This window comes from Schistocerca americana, chromosome 7 (genome assembly GCF_021461395.2).
Source record: "Schistocerca americana isolate TAMUIC-IGC-003095 chromosome 7, iqSchAmer2.1, whole genome shotgun sequence".
NCBI lineage: Eukaryota > Metazoa > Arthropoda > Insecta > Orthoptera > Acrididae > Schistocerca > Schistocerca americana.
The window spans coordinates 18,181,804-18,202,891 of NC_060125.1; positions in this window are offsets into that span (position 1 = coordinate 18,181,804).

Genomic DNA, 21,088 nt, shown 5'->3' on the forward strand with positions numbered 1-21,088 from the left:
TTAAGGCGGCATTGACCCTTTTTATTTAATTCCGATCTAATTTCAGTGTTTCATCGTCAATGTGTATGTGCAAGGAATTAATTGAACCTGCAGTGGTGTATCGCAAGCTAATACTGGTCTCACAGGGAGTGCTCAAAACACCGACTGTAAGAAGAGTCTCTATTCTTGTACTTATGGATGCATTGTGCCTTTTGTATTTAATTCCGATGCGATTTCTGTGTTTCATCGTCTATGTGAAGGTCCAAGCAATACATAGAACCTGCAGTGGTGTATCGGAAACTAATACTGGTCTCACAGGAAAGGATCAATGCACAGACTCTGAGAAGTCTCACTCATCTTGCACTTAAGTCGGCATTGTGCCTTTTGTATTTAATTCCGATGCGATTTCTGTATTTCATCGTCAATGTGAAGGTCCAAGGAATACACTGAACCTGCAGTGGTGTATCGGAAACTAATACAGGTCTCACAGGAAAGGATCAAAGCACAGACTCTAAGAAGTCTCACTCTTCTTGCACTTAAGGCGGCATTGAGCCTTTTTTATTTAATTCCGTTTTAATTTCAGTGTTTCATCGTCAATGTGTATGTCCAAGGAATACATTGAACCTGCAGTGGTGTATCGCAAGCTAATACTGGTCTCACAGGGAGTGCTCAAAACACCGACTGTAAGAAGAGTCTCTATTCCTGTACTTATGGAGGCATTGTGCCTTTTGTATTTAATTCCGTTGCGATTTCTGTGTTTCATCGTCAATGTGAAGGTCCAAGGAATACATTGAATCTACAGTGGTGTATCGGAAACTAATACTGGTCTCACAGGAAAGGATCAATGCACAGACTCTACGAAGTCTCACTCTTCTTGCACTTAAGTCGGCATTGTGCATTTTGTATTTACTTCCGATGGGATTTCTGTGTTTCATCGTCAATGTGAAGGTCCAAGGAATAAATTGAACCTGCAGTGGTGTATCGCAAACTAATACTGGTCTCACAGGAAAGGATCAATGCACAGACCCTATGAAGTCTCACTCTTCTTGCACTTAAGTCGGCATTGTGCCTTTTGTATTTAATTCCGATGCGATTTCTGTGTTTCATCGTCAATGTGAAGGTCCAAGGAATACAATGAACCTGCAGTGGTGTATCGGAAACTAATACTGGTCTCACAGGAAAGGATCAATGCACAGACTCTAAGAAGTCTCACTCTTCTTGCACTTAAGTCGGCATTGTGCCTTTTGTTTTTAATTCCGATGCGACTTCTGTGTTTCATCGTCAATGTGAAGGTCCAAGGAATACATTGAACCTGCAGTGGTGTATCGGAAACTAATACTGGTCTCACAGGAAAGGATCAAAGCACAGACTCTAAGAAGTCTAACTCTTCTTGCACTTAAGGCGGCATTGAGACTTTTTATTTAATTCCGATCTAATTTCAGTGTTTCATCGTCAATTTGTATGTCCAAGGAATACATTGGACCTGCAGTGGTGTATCGCAAACTAATACTGGTCTCACAGGGAGTGCTCAAAACACCGGCTGTAAGAAGAGTCTCTATTCTTGTACTTATGGAGGCATTGTGCATTTTGTATTTAATTCCGATGCGATTTCTGTGTTTCATCGTCAATGTGAAGGTCCAAGGAATACATTGAACCTGCAGTGGTGTATCGGAAACTAATACTGGTCTCACAGGAAAGGATCAATGCACAGACTCTGAGATGTCTCACTCTTCTTGCACTTAAGTCGGCATTGTCCCTTTTGTATTTATTTCCGATGCGATTACTGTGTTTCATCGTCAATGTGAAGCTCCGAGGAATACATTGAACCTGCAGTGGTGTATCGGAAACTAATACTGGCCTAACAGGAAAGGATCAAAGCACAGACACTAAGAAGTCTCACTCTTCTTGCACTTAAGGCGGCATTGAGCCTTTTTTATTTAATTCCTATCTAATTTCAGTGTTTCATCGTCAATGTGTATGTCCAAGGAATACATTGAACCTGCAGTGGTGTATCACAAACTAATACTGGTCTCCAGGGAGTGCTCAAAACACCGACTGTAGGAAGAGTCCCTATTCTTGTACTTATGGAGGCATTGTGCCTTTTGTATTTAATTCCGATGCGATTTCTGTGTTTCATCGTCAATGTGAAGGTCCAAGGAATGCATTGAACCTGCAGTGGTGTATCGGAAACTAATACTGGTCTCACAGGAAAGGATCAATGCACAGACTCTAAGAAGTCTCACTCTTATTGCACTTAAGTCGGCATTGCGCATTTTGTATTTAATTCCGATGCGATTTCTGTGTTTCATCGTCAATGTGAAGATCCAAGGAATAAATTGAACCTGCAGTGGTGTATCGCAAACTAATACTGGTCTCACAGGAAAGGATCAATGCACAGACTCTATGAAGTCTCACTCTTCTTGCACTTAAGTCGGCATTGTGCCTTTTGTATTTAATTCCGATGCGATTTCTGTGTTTCATCGTCAATGTGAAGGTCCGAGGAATACATTGAACCTGCAGTGGTGTATCGGAAACTAATACTGGTCTCACAAGAAAGGATCAATGCACACACTCTAAGAAGTCTCACTCTTTTTGCAATTAAGTCGGCAATGTGTCTTTTGTATTTAATTCCGATGCGATTTCTGTGTTTCATCGTTAATGGGTATGTCCAAGGAATACATTGAACCTGCAGTGGTGTATCGCAAACTAATACTGGTCTCACAGGGAATGCTCAAAGCACAGACTGTAAGAAGAGTCTCTATTCTTGTACGTAAGGCGGCATTCTGCCTTTTGTATTTAATTCCGACGCGATTTCTGAGTCTTCGTAAATGCGAAGGTATAAAGAATACATTGAACCTGCAGTGGTGCATCGGAAACTAATATTGGTCTCACAGGAAAGGATCAATGCACAGACTCTAAGAAGTCTCACTCTTCTTGCACTTAAGGCAGCATTGTGCCTTTTGTATTTAATTCCGATGCGACCTCTGTGTTTCATCGTCAATGTGAAGGTCCAAGGAAAACACTGAACCTGCAGTGGTGTATCGCAGACTAATATTGGTCTCACAGGAAAGGATCAAAGCACAGACTCTAAGAAGTCTCACTCTTCTTGCACTTAAGGCAGCATTGTGCCTTGTATTTAATTCCGATGCGATTTCTGTGTTTCATCGTCAATGTGAAGGTACAAGGAATACATTGAACCTGCAGTGGTGCATCGGAAAATAATACTGGTCTCTCAGGAAAGGATCAAATCACAGACTCTAAGAAGAGTCACTCTTCTTGCACTTAAGGCGGCATTGTGCCTTTTGTACTTAATTCCGATGCGATTTCTGTGTTTCATCGTCAACGTGAAGGTCCAAGGAATACATAGAAACTGCAGTGGTGCAGCGGAAACTAATATTGGTCTCACAGGAAAGGATCAAAGCACAGACTCTAAGAAGTCTCACTCTTCTTGCACTTAAGGCAGCATTGTGCCTTTTGTATTTAATTCCGATGCGTTCTGTGTGTTTCATCGTCAATGTGAAGGTCCAAGGAAAACACTGACCCTGCAGTGGTGTATCGGAGACTAATATTGGTCTCACAGGAAACGATCAAAACACAGACTCTAAGAAGTCTCACTCTTCTTGCACTTAAGGCGGCATTGTGCCTTTCGTATTTAATTCCGGTCTAATTTCAGTGTTTCATCGTCAATGTGTATGTCCAAGGAATACATTGAACCTGCAGTGGTGTATCGGAAACTAATACTGGACTCACAGGGAATGCTCAAAACACCGACTGTAAGAAGAGTCTCTATTCTTGTACTTAAGGCTGCATTCTGCCTATTGTATTTAATTCCGACGCGATTTCTGAGTCTTCGTAAATGCGAAGGTATAAGGAATACATTGAACCTGCAGTGGTGCATCGGAAACTAATATTGGTCTCACAGGAAAGGATCAAAGCACAGACTCTAAGAAGTCTCACTCTTCTTGCACTTAAGGCAGCATTGTGCCTTGTATTTAATTCCGATGCGATTTCTGTGTTTCATCGTCAATGTGAAGGTACAAGGAATACATTGAACCTGCAGTGGTGCATCGGAAAATAATACTGGTCTCTCAGGAAAGGATCAAATCACAGACTCTAAGAAGTGTCACTCTTCTTGCACTTAAGGCGGCATTGTGCCTTTTGTACTTAATTCCGATGCGATTTCTGTGTTTCATCGTCAACGTGAAGGTCCAAGGAATACATAGAACCTGCAGTGGTGTATCGGAAACTAATACTGGTCTCACAGGAAAGGATCAAAGCACAGACTCTAAGAAGTCTCAGTCTTCTTGCACTTAAGGCATCATTGAGCCTTTTGTATTTAATTCCGATGCGTTTTCAGTGTTTCATCGACAATGTGAAGGTCCAAGCAATACATTGAACCTGCAGTGGTGTATCGGAAGCTAATACTGGTCTCACAGGAAAGGATCAAAGCACAGACTATAAGAAGTCTTACTCTTCTTGCACTTAAGTCGGCATTGAGCCTTTTGTATTTAATTCCGATGCGATTTCTGTGTTTCATCGTCAATCTGAAGGTCCAAGGAATGCATTGAACCTGCAGTGGTGTATCGCAAACTAATACTGGTCTCACAGGGAGTGCTCAAAACACCGACTGCAAGAAGAGTCTTTATTCTTGTATTTATGGAGGCATTGTGCTTATTGTATTTAATTCCGATGCGATTTCTGTGTTTCATCGTCAATGTGAAGGTCCAAAGGAATAACTTGTAATTGCAGTGGTGTATCGGAAACTAATATTGGTCTCACAGGAAAGGATCAAAGCACAGACTATAAGAAGTCTCACTCTTCTTGCACTGAAGGCGGCATTGAGCCTTTTTTATTTAATTCCGATCTAATTTCAGTGTTTCATCGTCAATGTGTATGTCGAAGGAATACATTGAACCTGCAGTGGTGTATCGCAAACTTATACTGGTCTCACAGGGAGTGTTCAAAACACCGACTGTAAGAAGAGTCTCTATTCTTGTACTTATGGAGGCAATGTGCCTTTTGTATTTAATTCCGATGCGATTTCTGTGTTTCATCGTCAATGTGAAGGTCCAAGGAATACATTGAACCAGCAGTGGTGTATCGGAAACTAATACTGGTCTCACAGGAAAGGATCAATGCACAGACTCTAAGAAGTCTCAATCTCCTTGCACTTAAGGCAGCATTGTGCCTTTTGTATTTAATTCCGATGCGATTTCTGTGTTTCATCGTCAATGTGAAGGTCCAAGGAAAACATTGAACCTGCAGTGGTGTATCGGAAACTAACACTGGTCTCAGAGGAAAGGATCAAAGCACAGACTCTAAGAAGTCTCACTCTTCTTGCACTTAAGGCGGCATTGAGCCTTTTTATTTAATTCCGATCTAACTTCAGTGTTTCATCGTCAATGTGTATGTCCAAGGAATACATTGAACCTGCAGTGGTGTATCGCAAACTATTACTGGTCTCACAGGGAGTGCTCAAAACACCGACTGTAAGAAGAGTCTCTATTCTTGTACTTATGGAGGCATTGTGCCTTTTGTATATAATTCCGATGCGATATCTGTGTTTCATCATCAATGTGAAGGTCCAAGGAATACATAGAACCTGCAGTGGTGTATCGGAAACTAATACTGGTCTCACAGGAAAGAATAAATGCACATACTCTAAGAAGTCTCACTCTTCTTGCACTTATGGCGGCATTGTGCCTGTTGTATTTATCTGCGATGTGATTTCTGTGTTTCATCGTCAATTTGAAGGTCCAAGGAATACATTGAACCTGCAGTGGTGTATCGGAAACTAATACTGGTCTCACAGGAAAGGATCAAAGCACAGACTCTAAGAAGTCTCACTCATCTTGCACTTAAGGCGGCATTGGGCCTTTTTTATTTAATTCCGATCTAATTTCGGTGTTTCATCGTCAATGTGTATGTCCAAGGAATACATTGAACCTGCAGTGGTGTATCGCAAACTAATACTGGTCTCACAGGGAGTGCTCAAAACTCCGACTGTAAGAAGAGTCTCTATTCTTGTACTTATGGAGGCATTGTGCCTTTTGTATTTAATTCCGATGCGATTTCTGTGTTTCATCGTCAATGTGAAGGTCCAAAAAATACATTGAACCTGCAGTGGTGTATCTGAAAGTAATACTGGTCTCACAGGAAAGGATCAATGCACAGACTCTAAGAAGTCTCCCTCTTCTTGCACTTAAGTCGGCATTGTGCCTTTTGTATTTAATTCCGATGCGATTTCTGTGTTTCATCGTCAATGTGAAGGTCCAAGGAATACATTGAACCTGCAGTGGTGTATCGGAAACTAATACTGGTATCACAGGAAAGGATCAATGCACAGACTCTAAGAAGTCTCACTCTTCTTGCACTAAGTCGGCATTGTGCCTTTTGTATTTAATTCCGATGCGATTTCTGTGTTTCATCGTCAATGTGAAGGTCCAAGGAATAATTTGAACATGCAGTGGTGTATCGGAAACTAATACTGGTCTCACAGGGAGTGCTCAAAACACCGTCTGTAAGAAGGGTCTCTATTCATGTACTTATGGAGGCATTGTACCTATTGTATTTAATTCCGATGCGATTTCTGTGTTTCATCGTCAATGTGAAGGTCCAAGGAATACATTGAAATTGTAGTGGTGTATCGGTAACTAATACTGGTCTCACAGGAAAGGATCAAAGCACACACTCTAAGAAGTCTCCCTCTTCTTGCACTTAAGGCGCCATTGACCCTTTTTATTTAATTCCGATCTAATTTCAGTGTTTCATCGTCAATGTGTATGTCCAAGGAATTAATTGAACCTGCAGTGGTGTATCGCAAGCTAATACTGGTCTCACAGGGAGTGCTCAAAACACCGACTGTAAGAAGAGTCTCTATTCTTGTACTTATGGATGCATTGTGCCTTTTGTATTTAATTCCGAAGCGATTTCTGTGTTTCATCGTCTATGTGAAGGTCCAAGCAATACATAGAACCTGCAGTGGTGTATCGGAAACTAATACTGGTCTCACAGGAAAGGATCAATGCACAGACTCTGAGAAGTCTCACTCTTCTTGCACTTAAGTCGGCATTGTGCCTTTTGTATTTAATTCCGATGCGATTTCTGTGTTTCATCGTCCATGTGAAGGTCCAAGGAATACATTGAACCTGCAGTGGTGTATCGGAAACTAATACAGGTCTCACTGGAAAGGATCAAAGCACAGACTCTAAGAAGTCTCACTCTTCTTGCACTTAAGGCGGCATTGAGCCTTTTTTATTTAATTCCGTTCTAATTTCAGTGTTTCATCGGCAATGTGTATGTCCAAGGAATACATTGAACCTGCAGTGGTGTATCGCAAGCTAATACTGGTCTCACAGGGAGTGCTCAAAACACCGACTGTAAGAAGAGCCTCTATTCTTGTACTTATGGAGGCATTGTGCCTTTTGTATTTAATTCCGTTGCGATTTCTGTGTTTCATCGTCAATGTGAAGGTCCAAGGAATACATCGAACCTGCAGTGGTGTATCGGAAACTAATACTGGTCTCACAGGAAAGGATCAATGCACAGACTCTAAGAAGTCTCACTCTTCTTGCACTTAAGTCGGCATTGTGCATTTTGTATTTAATTCCGATGGGATTTCTGTGTTTCATCGTCAATGTGAAGGTCCAAGGAATAAATTGAACCTGCAGTGGTGTATCGCAAACTAATACTGGTCTCACAGGAAAGGATCAATGCACAGACTCTATGAAGTCTCACTCTTCTTGCACTTAAGTCGGCATTGTGCCTTTTGTATTTAATTCCGATGCGATTTCTGTGTTTCATCGTCAATGTGAAGGTCCAAGGAATACAATGAACCTGCAGTGGTGTATCGGAAACTAATACTGGTCTCACAGGAAAGGATCAATGCACAGACTCTAAGAAGTCTCACTCTTCTTGCACTTAAGTCGGCATTGTGCATTTTGTTTTTAATTCCGATGCGATTTCTGTGTTTCATCGTCAATGTGAAGGTCCAAGGAATACATTGAACCTGCAGTGGTGTATCGGAAACTAATACTGGTCTCACAGGAAAGGATCAATGCACAGACTCTGAGATGTCTCACTCTTCTTGCACTTAAGTCGGCATTGTCCCTTTTGTATTTATTTCCGATGCGATTACTGTGTTTCATCGTCAATGTGAAGGTCCGAGGAATACATTGAACCTGCAGTGGTGTATCGGAAACTAATACTGGCCTAACAGGAAAGGATCAAAGCACAGACTCTAAGAAGTCTCACTCTTCTTGCACTTAAGGCGGCATTGAGCCTTTTTTATTTAATTCCTATCTAATTTCAGTGTTTCATCGTCAATGTGTATGTCCAAGGAATACATTGAACCTGCAGTGGTGTATCACAAACTAATACTGGTCTCCAGGGAGTGCTCAAAACACCGACTGTAAGAAGAGTCTCTATTCTTGTACTTATGGAGGCATTGTGCCTTTTGTATTTAATTCCGATGCGATTTCTGTGTTTCATCGTCAATGTGAAGGTCCAAGGAATGCATTGAACCTGCAGTGGTGTATCGGAAACTAATACTGGTCTCACAGGAAAGGATCAATGCACAGACTCTATGAAGTCTCACTCTTATTGCACTTAAGTCGGCATTGTGCATTTTGTATTTAATTCCGATGCGATTTCTGTGTTTCATCGTCAATTTGAAGGTCCAAGGAATAAATTGAACCTGCAGTGGTGTATCGCAAACTAATACTGGTCTCACAGGAAAGGATCAATGCACAGACTCTATGAAGTCTCACTCTTCTTGCACTTCCGTCGGCATTGTGCCTTTTGTATTTAATTCCGATGCGATTTCTGTGTTTCATCGTCAATGTGAAGGTCCAAGGAATGCATTGAACCTGCAGTGGTGTATCGGAAACTAATACTGGTCTCACAGGAAAGGATCAATGCACAGACTCTATGAAGTCTCACTCTTATTGCACTTAAGTCGGCATTGTGCATTTTGTATTTATTTCCGATGCGATTTCTGTGTTTCATCGTCAATTTGAAGGTCCAAGGAATAAATTGAACCTGCAGTGGTGTATCGCAAACTAATACTGGTCTCACAGGAAAGGATCAATGCACAGACTCTATGAAGTCTCACTCTTCTTGCACTTCCGTCGGCATTGTGCCTTTTGTATTTAATTCCGATGCGATTTCTGTGTTTCATCGTCAATGTGAAGGTCCAAGGAATACATCGAACCTGCAGTGGTGTATCGGTAACTAATACTGGTCTCACAGGAAAGGATCAAAGCACACACTCTATGAAGTCTCCCTCTTCTTGCACATAAGGCGGCATTGACCCTTTTTATTTAATTCCGATCTAATTTCAGTGTTTCATCGTCAATGTGTATGTCCAAGGAATTAATCGAACCTGCAGTGGTGTATCGCAAGCTAATACTGGTCTCACAGGGAGTGCTCAAAACACCGACTGTAAGAAGAGTCTCTACTCTTGTACTTATGGATGCATTGTGCCTTTTGTATTTAATTCCGATGCGATTTCTGTGTTTCATCGTCTATGTGAAGGTCCAAGCAATACATAGAACCTGCAGTGGTGTATCGGAAACTAATACTGGTCTCACAGGAAAGGATCAATGCACAGACTCTGAGAAGTCTCACTCTTCTTGCACTTAAGTCGGCATTGTGCCTTTTGTATTTAATTCCGATGCAATTTCTGTGTTTCATCGTAAATGTGAAGGTCCAAGGAATACATTGAACCTGCAGTGGTGTATCGGAAACTAATACAGGTCTCACAGGAAAGGATCAAAGCACAGACTCTAAGAAGACTCACTCTTCTTGCACTTAAGGCGGCATTGAGCCTTTTTTATTTAATTCCGTTCTAATTTCAGTGTTTCATCGTCAATGTGTATGTCCAAGGAATACATTGAACCTGCAGTGGTGTATCGCAAGCTAATACTGGTCTCACAGGGAGTGCTCAAAACACCGACTGTAAGAAGAGTATCTATTCTTGTACTTATGGAGGCATTGTGCCTTTTGTATTTAATTCCGTTGCGATTTCTGTGTTTCATCGTCAATGTGAAGGTCCAAGGAATACATTGAACCTGCAGTGGTGTATCGGAAACTAATACTGGTCTCACAGGAAAGGATCAATGCACAGACTCTAAGAAGTCTCACTCTTCTTGCACATAAGTCGGCATTGTGCATTTTGTATTTAATTCCGATGGGATTTCTGTGTTTCATCGTCAATGTGAAGGTCCAAGGAATAAATTGAACCTGCAGTGGTGTATCGCAAACTAATACTGGTCTCACAGGAAAGGATCAATGCACAGACCCTATGAAGTCTCACTCTTCTTGCACTTAAGTCGGCATTGTGCCTTTTGTATTTAATTCCGATGCGATTTCTGTGTTTCATCGTCAATGTGAAGGTCCAAGGAATACAATGAACCTGCAGTGGTGTATCGGAAACTAATACTGGTCTCACAGGAATGGATCAATGCACAGACTCTAAGAAGTCTCACTCTTCTTGCACTTAAGTCGGCATTGTGCCTTTTGTTTTTAATTCCGATGCGATTTCTGTGTTTCATCGTCAATGTGAAGGTCCAAGGAATACATTGAACCTGCAGTGGTGTATCGGAAACTAATACTGGTCTCACAGGAAAGGATCAAATCACAGACTCTACGAAGTCTCACTCTTCTTGCACTTAAGGCGGCATTGAGACTTTTTATTTAATTCCGATGTAATTTCAGTGTTTCATCGTCAATTTGTATGTCCAAGGAATACATTGGACCTGCAGTGGTGTATCGCAAACTAATACTGGTCTCACAGGGTGTGCTCAAAACACCGGTTGTAAGAAGAGTCTCTATTCTTGTACTTATGGAGGCATTGTGCATTTTGTATTTAATTCCGATGCGATTTCTGTGTTTCATCGTCAATGTGAAGGTCCAAGGAATACATTGAACCTGCAGTGGTGTATCGGAAACTAATACTGGTCTCACAGGAAAGGATCAATGCACAGACTCTGAGATGTCTCACTCTTCTTGCACTTAGGTCGGCATTGTCCCTTTTGTATTTATTTCCGATGCGATTACTGTGTTTCATCGTCAATGTGAAGCTCCGAGGAATACATTGAACCTGCAGTGGTGTATCGGAAACTAATACTGGCCTAACAGGAAAGGATCAAAGCACAGACTCTAAGAAGTCTCACTCTTCTTGCACTTAAGGCGGCATTGAGCCTTTTTTATTTAATTCCTATCTAATTTCAGTGTTTCTTCGTCAATGTGTATGTCCAAGGAACACATTGAACCTGCAGTGGTGTATCACAAACTAATACTGGTCTCCAGGGAGTGCTCAAAACACCGACTGTAAGGAGAGCCTCTATTCTTGTACTTATGGAGGCATTGTGTCTTTTGTATTTAATTCCGATGCGATTTCTGTGTTTCATCGTCAATGTGAAGGTCCAAGGAATGCATTGAACCTGCAGTGGTGTATCGGAAACTGATACTGGTCTCACAGGAAAGGATCAATGCACAGACTCTAAGAAGTCTCACTCTTATTGCACTTAAGTCGGCATTGTGCATTTTGTATTTAATTCCGATGCGATTTCTGTGATTCATCGTCAATGTGAAGGTCCAAGGAATAAATTGAACCTGCAGGGGTGTATCGCAAACTAATACTGGTCTCACAGGAAAGGATCAATGCACAGACTCTATGAAGTCTCACTCTTCTTGCACTTAAGTCGGCATTGTGCCTTTTGTATTTAATTCCGATGCGATTTCTGTGTTTCATCGTCAATGTGAAGGTCCAAGGAATACATTGAACCTGCAGTGGTGTATCGAAAACTAATACTGGTCTCACAGGAAAGGATCAAAGCACAGACTCTAAGAAGTCTCACTCTTCTTGCTCTTAAGGCGGCACTGAGCTTTTTTATTTAATTCCGATCTAATTTCAGTGCTTCATCGTCAATGTGTATGTCCAAGGAATACATTGAACCTGCAGTGGTGCATCGCAAACTAACACTGGTCTCACAGGGAGTGCTCAAAACACCGACTGTAAGAAGGGTCTCTATTCATGTACTTATGGAGGCATTGTACCTATTGTATTTCATTCAGATGCGATTTCTGTGTTTCATCGTCAATGTGAAGGTCCAAGGAATACATTGAAATTGCAGTGGTGTATCGGTAACTAATACTGGTCTCACAGGAAAGGATCAATGCACAGACTCTATGAAGTCTCACTCTTCTTGCACTTAAGTCGGCATTGTGCCTTTTGTATTTAATTCCGATGCGATTTCTGTGTTTCATCGTCAATGTGAAGGTCCGAGGAATACATTGAACCTGCAGTGGTGTATCGGAAACTAATACTGGTCTCACAAGAAAGGATCAATGCACACACTCTAAGAAGTCTCACTCTTTTTGCAATTAAGTCGGCAATGTGTCTTTTGTATTTAATTCCGATGCGAATTCTGTATTTCATCGGTAATGTGAAGGTCCAAGGAATACATTGAACCTGCAGTGGTGTATCGGAAACTAATATTGGTCTCACAGGAAAGGATCATAGCACAGACTCTGAGAAGACTCACTCTTCTTGCACTTAAGGCGGCATTGAGCCTTTTTTATTTAATTCCGATCTAATTTCAGTGTTTCATCGTCAATGTGTATGTCCAAGGAATACATTGAACCTGCAGTGGTGTATCGCAAACTAATACTGGTCTCACAGGGAATGCTCAAAACACCGACTGTAAGAAGAGTCTCTATTCTTGTACTTATGGAGGCATTGTGCCTTTTGTATTTAATTCCGATGCGATTTCTGTGTTTCATCGTCAATGTGAAGGTCCAAGGGATACATAGAACCAGCAGTGGTGTATCGGAAACTAATACTGGTCTCACAGGAAAGGATCAATGCACAGACTCGAAGAAGTCTCACTCTTCTTGCACTTAAGTCGGCATTGTGCCTTTTGTATTTAAATCCGATGCGATTTCTGTGTTTCATCGTCAATGTGAAGGTCCAAGGAATACATTGAACCTGCAGTGGTGTATCGGAAACAAATACTGGTCTCACAGGAAAGGATCAAAGCACAGTCTCTAAGAAGTCTCACTCTTCTTGCACTTAAGGCGGCATTGAGCCTTTCTTATTTAATTCCGTTCTAATATCAGTGTTTCATCGTCAATGTGTATATCGAAGGAATACTTTGAACCTGCAGTGGTGTATCGCAATCTAATACTGGTCTCACAGGGAGTGCTCAAAACACCGACTGTAAGAAGAGTCTCTATTCTTGTACTTATGGAGGCATTGTGCCTTTTGTATTTAATTACGATGCGATTTCTGTGTTTCATCGTCAATGTGAAGGTCCAAGGAATACATTGAACCTGCAGTGGTGTATCGGAAACTAATACTGGTCTCACAGGAAAGGATCAATGCACAGACTCTAAGAAGTCTCACTCTTCTTGCACTTAAGTCGGCATTGTGCATTTTGTTATTAATTCCGATGGGATTTCAGTGTTTCATCGTCAATGTGAAGGTCCAAGGAATACAATGAACCTGCAGTGGTGTATCGGAAACTAATACTGGTCTCAAAGGCAAGGATCAATGCACAGACTCTAAGAAGTCTCACTCTTCTTGCACTTAAGTCGGCATTGTGCCTTTTGTTTTTATTTCCGATGCGATTTCTGTGTTTCATCGTCAATGTGAAGGTCCAAGGAATAAATTGAACCTGCAGTGGTGTATCGGAAACTAATACTGGTCTCACAGGAAAGGATCAAAGCACAGACTCTAAGAAGTCTCACTCTTCTTGCACTTAAGGCGGCATTGAGCCTTTCTTATTTAATTCCGTTCTAATATCAGTGTTTCATCGTCAATGTGTATATCGAAGGAATACATTGAACCTGCAGTGGTGTATCGCAATCTAATACTGGTCTCACAGGGAGTGCTCAAAACACCGACTGTAAGAAGAGTCTCTATTCTTGTACTTATGGAGGCGTTGTGCCTTTTGTATTTAATTACGATGCGATTTCTGTGTTTCATCGTCAATGTGTATGTCCAAGGAATACATTGGACCTGCAGTGGTGTATCGCAAACTAATACTGGTCTCACAGGGAGTGCTCAAAACACCGGCTGTAAGAAGAGTCTCTATTCTTGTACTTATGGGGGCATTGTGCATTTTGTATTTAATTCCGATGCGATTTCTGTGTTTCATCGTCAATGTGAAGGTCCAAGGAATACATTGAACCTGCAGTGGTGTATCGGAAACTAATACTGGTCTCACAGGAAAGGATCAATGCACAGACTCTAAGAAGTCTCACTCTTCTTGCACTTAAGTCGGCATTGTCCCTTTTGTATTTAATTCCGATGCGATTTCTGTGTTTCATCGTCAATGTGAAGGTCCAAGGAATACATTGAACCTGCAGTGGTGTATCGGAAACTAATACTGGCCTCACAGGAAAGGATCAAAGCACAGACTCTAAGAAGTCTCACTCTTCTTGCACTTCAGGCGGCATTGAGCCTTTTTTATTTAATTCCTATCTAATTTCAGTGTTTCATCGTCAATGTGTATGTCCAAGGAATACATTGAACCTGCAGTGGTGTATCACAAACTAATACAGGTCTCCAGGGAGTGCTCAAAACACCGACTGTAAGAAGAGTCTCTATTCTTTTACTTATGGAGGCATTGTGCCTTTTGTATTTAATTCCGATGCGATTTCTGTGTTTCATCGTCAATGTGAAGGTCCAAGGAATGCATTGAACCTGCAGAAGTGTATCGGAAACTAATACTGGTCTCACAGGAAAGGTTCAATGCACAGACGCTAAGCTCACTCTTATTGCACTTAAGTCGGCGTTGTGCATTTTGTATTTAATTCCGATGCGATTTCTGTGTTTCATCGTCAATGTGAAGGTCCAAGGAATAAATTGAACCTGCAGTGGTTTATCGCAAACTAATACTGGTCTCACAGGAAAGGATCAATGCACGGACTCTATGAAGTCTCACTCTTCTTGCACTTAAGTCGGCATTGTGCCTTTTGTATTTAATTCCGATGCGATTTCTGTGTTTCATCGTCAATGTGAAGGTCCAAGGAATACAATGAACCTGCAGTGGTGTATCGGAAACTAATACTGGTCTCACAGGAAAAGATCAATGCACAGACCCTAAGAAGTCTCACTCTTCTTGCACTTAAGTCGGCATTGTGCCCTTTGTTTTTAATTCCGATACGATTTCTGTGTTTCATCGTCAATCTGAAGGCCCAAGGAATACATTGAACCTTCAGGGGTGTATCGGAAACTAATACTGGTCTCACAGCAAGGGATCAAAGCACAGACTCTAAGAAGTCTCACTCTTCTTGCACTTAAGGCGGCATTGAGCCTTTTTATTTAATTCCGATCTAATTTCAGTGTTTCATCGTCAATGTGAAGGTCCAAGGAATACGTAGAACCTGCAGTGGTGTATCGGAAACGAATACTGGTCTCACAGGAAAGGATCAATTCACAGACTCTAAGAAGTCTCACTCTTCTTGCACTTAAGTCGGCATTGTGCCTTTTCTATTTAATTCCGATGCGATTTCTGTGCTTCATCGTCAATGTGAAGGTCCAAGGAATACATTGTACCTGCAGTGGTGTATCGAAAACGAATACTGGTCTCACAGGGAGTGCTCAAAACACCGACTGTAAGAACAGTCTCTATTCTTGTACTTATGGAGGCATTGTGCCTTTTGTATTTAATTCCGATGCGATTTCTGTGTTTCATCGTCAATGTGAAGGTCCAAGGGATACATAGAACCAGCAGTGGTGTATCGGAAACTAATACTGGTCTCACAGGAAAGGATCAATGCACAGACTCGAAGAAGTCTCACTCTTCTTGCACTTAAGTCGGCATTGTGCCTTTTGTATTTAATTCCAATGCGATATCTGTGTTTCATCGTCAATGTGAAGGTCCAAGGAATAAATTGAACCTGCAGTGGTGTATCGGAAACTAATACTGGTCTCACAGGAAAGGATCAAAGCACAGACTTTAAGAAGTCTCACTCTTCTTGCACTTAAGGCGGCATTGAGACTTTTTATTTAATTCCGATCTAATTTCAGTGTTTCATCGTCAATTTGTATGTCCAAGGAATACATTGGACCTGCAGTGGTGTATTGCAAACTAATACTGGTCTCACAGGGAGTGCTCAACACACCGGCTGTAAGAAGAGTCTCTATTCTTGTACTTATGGAGGCATTGTGCATTTTGTATTTAATTCCGATGCGATTTCTGTGTTTCATCATCAATGTGAAGGTCCAAGGAATACATTGAACCTGCAGTGGTGTATCGGAAACTAACACTGGTCTCACAGGAAAGGATCAATGCATAGACTCTGAGATGTCTCACTCTTCTTGCACTTAAGTCGGCATTGTCCCTTTTGTATTTATTTCCGATGCGATTACTGTGTTTCATCGTCAATGTGAAGCTCCGAGGAATACATTGAACCTGCAGTGGTATATCGGAAACTAATACTGGCCTAACAGGAAAGGATCAAAGCACAGACTCTAAGAAGTCTCACTCTTCTTGCACTTAAGGCGGCATTGAGCCTTTTTTATTTAATTCCTATCTAATTTCAGTGTTTCATCGTCAATGTGTATGTCCAAGGAATACATTGAACCTGCAGTGGTGTATCACAAGCTAATACTGGTCTCCAGGGAGTGCTCAAAACACCGACTGTAAGAAGAGTCCATATTCTTGTACTTATGGAGGCATTGTGCCTTTTGTATTTAATTCCGATGCGATTTCTGTGTTTCATCGTCAATGTGAAGGTCCAAGGAATGCATTGAACCTGCAGTGGTGTATCGGAAACTAATACTGGTCTCACAGGACAGGATCAATGCACAGACTCTAAGAAGTCTCACTCTTATTGCACTTAAGTCGGCATTGTGCATTTTGTATTTAATTCCGATGCGATTTCTGTGTTTCATCGTCAATGTGAAGGTCCAAGGAATAAATTCAACCTGCAGTGGTGTATCGCAAACTAATACTGGTCTCACAGGAAAGGATCAATGCACAGACTCTATGAAGTCTCACTCTTCTTGCACTTAAGTCGGCATTGTGCCTTTTGTATTTCATTCCGATGCGATTTCTGTGTTTCATCGTCAATGTGAACGTCCGAGGAATACATTGAACCTGCAGTGGTGTATCGGAAACTAATACTGGTCTCACAAGAAAGGATCAATGCACACACTCTAAGAAGTCTCACTCTTCTTGCACTTAAGTCGGCAATGTGTCTTTTGTATTTAATTCCGATGCGAATTCTGTATTTCATCGGTAATGTGAAGGTCCAAGGAATACATTGAACCTGCAGTGGTGTATCGGAAACTAATACTGGTCTCACAGGAAAGGATCATAGCACAGACACTAAGAAGTCTCACTCTTCTTGCACTTAAGGCGGCATTGATTTTTTTTTATTTAATTCCGATCTAATTTCAGTGTTTCATCGTCAATGTGTATGTCCAAGGAATACATTGGACCTGCAGTGGTGCATCACAAACTAATACTGGTCTCACAGGGAGTGCTCAAAACACCGACTGTAAGAAGAGTCTCTATTCTTGTACTTATGGGGGCATTGTGCCTTTTGTATTTAATTCCGATGCGATTTCTGTGTTTCATCGTCTATGTGAAGGTCCAAGGAATACATTGAACCTGCAGTGGTGTATCGGAAACTAATACTGGCCTCACAGGAAAGGATCAAAGCACAGACTCTAAGAAGTCTCACTGTTCTTGCACTTAAGGCGGCATTGAGCCTTTTTTATTTAATTCCGATCTAAATTCAGTGTTTCATCGTCAATGTGTATGTCCAAGGAATACATTGAACTTGCAGAGGTGTATCACAAACTAATACTGGTCTCCAGGGAGTGCTCAAAACACCGACTGTAAGAAGAGTCTCTATTCTTGTACTTATGGAGGCATTGTGCCTTTTGTATTTAATTCCGATGCGATTTCTGTGTTTCATCGTCAATGTGAAGGTCCGAGGAATACATTGAACCTGCAGTGGTGTATCGGAAACTAATACTGGTCTCACAGGAAAGGATCAATGCACACACTCTAAGAAGTCTCACTCTTCTTGCACTTAAGTCGGCAATGTGTCTTTTGTATTTAATTCCGATGCGAATTCTGTATTTCATCGGTAATGTGAAGGTCCAAGGAATACATTGAACCTGCAGTGGTGTATCGGAAACTAATACTGGTCTCACAGGAAAGGATCATAGCACAGACTCTGAGAAGACTCACTCTTCTTGCACTTAAGGCGGCATTGAGCCTTTTTTATTTAAGTCCGATCTAATTTCAGTGTTTCATCGTCAATGTGTATGTCCAAGGAATACATTGAACCTGCAGTGGTGTATCGCAAACTAATACTGGTCTCACAGGGAATGCTCAAAACACCGACTGTAAGAAGAGTCTCTATTCATGTACTTATGGAGGCATTGTGCCTTTTGTATTTAATTCCGATGCGATTTCTGTGTTTCATCGTCAATGTGAAGGTCCAAGGGATACATAGAACCAGCAGTGGTGTATCGGAAACTAATACTGGTCTCACAGGAAAGGATCAATCCACAGACTCGAAGAAGTCTCACTCTTCTTGCACTTAACTCGGCATTGTGCCTTTTGTATTTAATTCCGATGCGATTTCTGTGTTTCATCGTCAATGTGAAGGTCCAAGGAATACATTGAACCTGCAGTGGTGTATTGAAAACTAATACTGGTCTCACAGGAAAGGATCAAAGCACAGACTCTAAGAAGTCTCACTCTTCTTGCACTTAAGGCGGCATTGAGCCTTTTTTATTTAATTCCGATCTAATTTCAGTGTTTCATCGTCAATGTGTATGTCCAAGGAATACATTGAACCTGCAGTGGTGCATCGCAAACTAATACTGGTCTCACAGGGAGTGCTCAAAACACCGACTGTAAGAAGAGTCTCTATTCTTGTACTTATGGGGGCATTGTGCCTTTTGTATTTAATTCCGATGCGATTTCTGTGTTTCATCGTCTATGTGAAGGTCCAAGGAATACGTAGAACCTGCAGTGGTGTATCGGAAACTAATACTGGTCTCACATGAAAGGATCAATGCACAGACTCTGAGAAGTCTCACTCTTCTTGCACTTAAGTCGGCATTGTGCCTTTTGTATTTAAATCCGATGCGATTTCTGTGTTTCATCGTCAATGTGAAGGTCCAAGGAATACATTGAACCTGCAGTGGTGTATCGGAAACAAATACTGGTCTCACAGGAAAGGATCAAAGCACAGTCTCTAAGAAGTCTCACTCTTCTTGCACTTAAGGCGGCATTGAGCCTTTCTTATTTAATTCCGTTCTAATATCAGTGTTTCATCGTCAATGTGTATATCGAAGGATTACATTGAACCTGCAGTGGTGTATCGCAATCTAATACTGGTCTCACAGGGAGTGCTCAAAACACCGACTGTAAGAAGAGTCTCTATTCTTGTACTTATGGAGGCATTGTGCCTTTTGTATTTAATTACGATGCGATTTCTGTGTTTCATCGTCAATGTGAAGGTCCAAGGAATACATTGAACCTGCAGTGGTGTATCGGAAACTAATACTGGTCTCACAGGAAATGATCAATGCACAGACTCTAAGAAGTCTCACTCTTCTTGCACTTAAGTCGGCATTGTGCATTTTGTTATTAATTCCGATGGGATTTCTGTGTTTCATCGTCAATGTGAAGGTCCAAGGAATACAATGAACCTGCAGCGGTGTATCGGAAACTAACACTGGTCTCACAGGCAAGGATCAATGCACAGACTCTAAGAAGTCTCACTCTTCTTGCACTTAAGTCGGCATTGTCCCTTTTGTATTTATTTCCGATGCGATTTCTGTGTTTCATCGTCAATGTGAAGGTCCAAGGAATACATTGAACCTGCAGTGGTGTATCGGAAACTAATACTGGCCTCACAGGAAAGGATCAAAGCACAGACTCTAAGAAGTCTCACTCTTCTTGCACTTCAGGCGGCATTGAGCCTTTTTTATTTAATTCCTATCTAATTTCAGTGTTTCATCGTCAATGTGTATGTCCAAGGAATACATTGAACCTGCAGTGGTGTATCACAAACTAATACTGGTCTCCAGGGAGTGCTCAAAACACCGACTGTAAGAAGAGTCTCTATTCTTTTACTTATGGAGGCATTGTGCCTTTTGTATTTAATTCCGATGCGATTTCTGTGTTTCATCGTCAATGTGAAGGTCCAAGGAATGCATTGAACCTGCAGAAGTGTATCGGAAACTAATACTGGTCTCACAGGAAAGGTTCAATGCACAGACTCTAAGCTCACTCTTATTGCACTTAAGTCGGCGTTGTGCATTTTGTATTTAATTCCGATGCGATTTCTGTGTTTCATCGTCAATGTGAAGGTCCAAGGAATAAATTGAACCTGCAGTGGTGTATCGCAAACTAATACTGGTCTCACAGGAAAGGATCAATGCACAGACTCTATGAAGTCTCACTCTTCTTGCACTTCAGTCGGCATTGTGCCTTTTGTATTTAATTCCGATGCGATTTCTGTGTTTCATCGTCAATGTGAAGGTCCAAGGAATACAATGAACCTGCAGTGGTGTATCGGAAACTAATACTGGTCACACAGGAAAAGATCAATGCACAGACCCTAAGAAGTCTCACTGTTCTTGCGCTTAAGTCGGCATTGTGCCTTTTGTTTTTAATTCCGATACGATTTCTGTGTTTCATCGTCAATCTGAAGGTCCAAGGAATACATTGAACCTTCAGGGGTGTATCGGAAACTAATACTGGTCTCACAGCAAGGGATCAAAGCACAGACTCTAAGAAGTCTCACTCTTCTTGCACTTAAGGCGGCATTGAGCCTTTTTATTTAATTCCGATCTAATTTCAGTGTTTCATCGTCAATTTGTATGTCCAAGGAATACATTGGACCTGCAGTGGTGTATCGCAAACTAATACTGGTCTCACAGGGAGTGCTCAAAACACCGGCTGTAAGAAGAGTCTCTATTCTTGTACTTATGGAGGCATTGTGCATTTTGTATTTAATTCCGATGCGATTTCTGTGTTTCATCGTCAATGTGAAGGTCCAAGGAATACATTGAACCTGCAGTGGTGTATCGGAAACTAACACTGGTCTCACAGGAAAGGATCAA